Source organism: Seriola lalandi, unplaced genomic scaffold (genome assembly GCF_002814215.2).
Source record: "Seriola lalandi dorsalis isolate HSWRI2012SDOR001 ecotype SW California unplaced genomic scaffold, Sedor1 jcf7180002052132, whole genome shotgun sequence".
Taxonomy (NCBI): Eukaryota; Metazoa; Chordata; class Actinopteri; order Carangiformes; family Carangidae; genus Seriola; species Seriola lalandi.
The window spans coordinates 1-822 of record NW_019522685.1 but is presented as its reverse complement, the minus strand read 5'-3'; positions in this window follow the sequence as shown (position 1 = coordinate 822).

Genomic DNA, 822 nt, shown 5'->3' with positions numbered 1-822 from the left:
GTTTTTCAACGTTTTATGCCTTAGTATAATATGATGTTTTTTTTATGTTTTTATGCCTAACTATACTATGACATTTTTGATGTTTTTATGCCTTACTATACTATTACGTTTTTTCATGTTTTTATGCCTTACTATACTATGACGTTTCCTGACATTTTATGCCCTACTACACTATGACATTTTTTGACGTTTTTATGCCTTACTATACTATGACAATTTAATGCCGTACTATACTATGACATTTTTTAACGTTTTTATGCCTTACTACATCATGACGTTTTCTTTACGTTTTTCCATGTTTTTATGCCTTACTATACTATGACAATTTAATGCCTTACTATACTATGACATTTTTTGACGTTTTTATGCCTTACTACATCATGACGTTTTCTTTACGTTTTTCCATGTTTTTATGCCTTACTATACAATGACCTTTTTCTGTTACTAAAATAGGTGAATCATTGTGATCCAATGTTAATGCAGTGGTTAGAACTGCTGCTAAAGGAACAGAAGGTCATGGGTTCAAATCCAGGTCATGGAGCTTATAAGGAGCTTTAATATACAATGGTTTTCTTATGCCTTATTATTCTATGACGCTTTTTTGTGTTTTTATGCCTTACTATACTATGACATTTTTTGACATTTTATGCCTTACTATACTATGACAATTTAATGCCTTACTATACTATGATGTTTTTTGACGTTTTTATGCCTTACTATACTATGACAATTTAATGCCTTACTATACTATGATGTTTTTTGACGTTTTTATGCCTTACTATACTATGACGTTTTTTGACGTTTTATGCCTTAGTATAATAT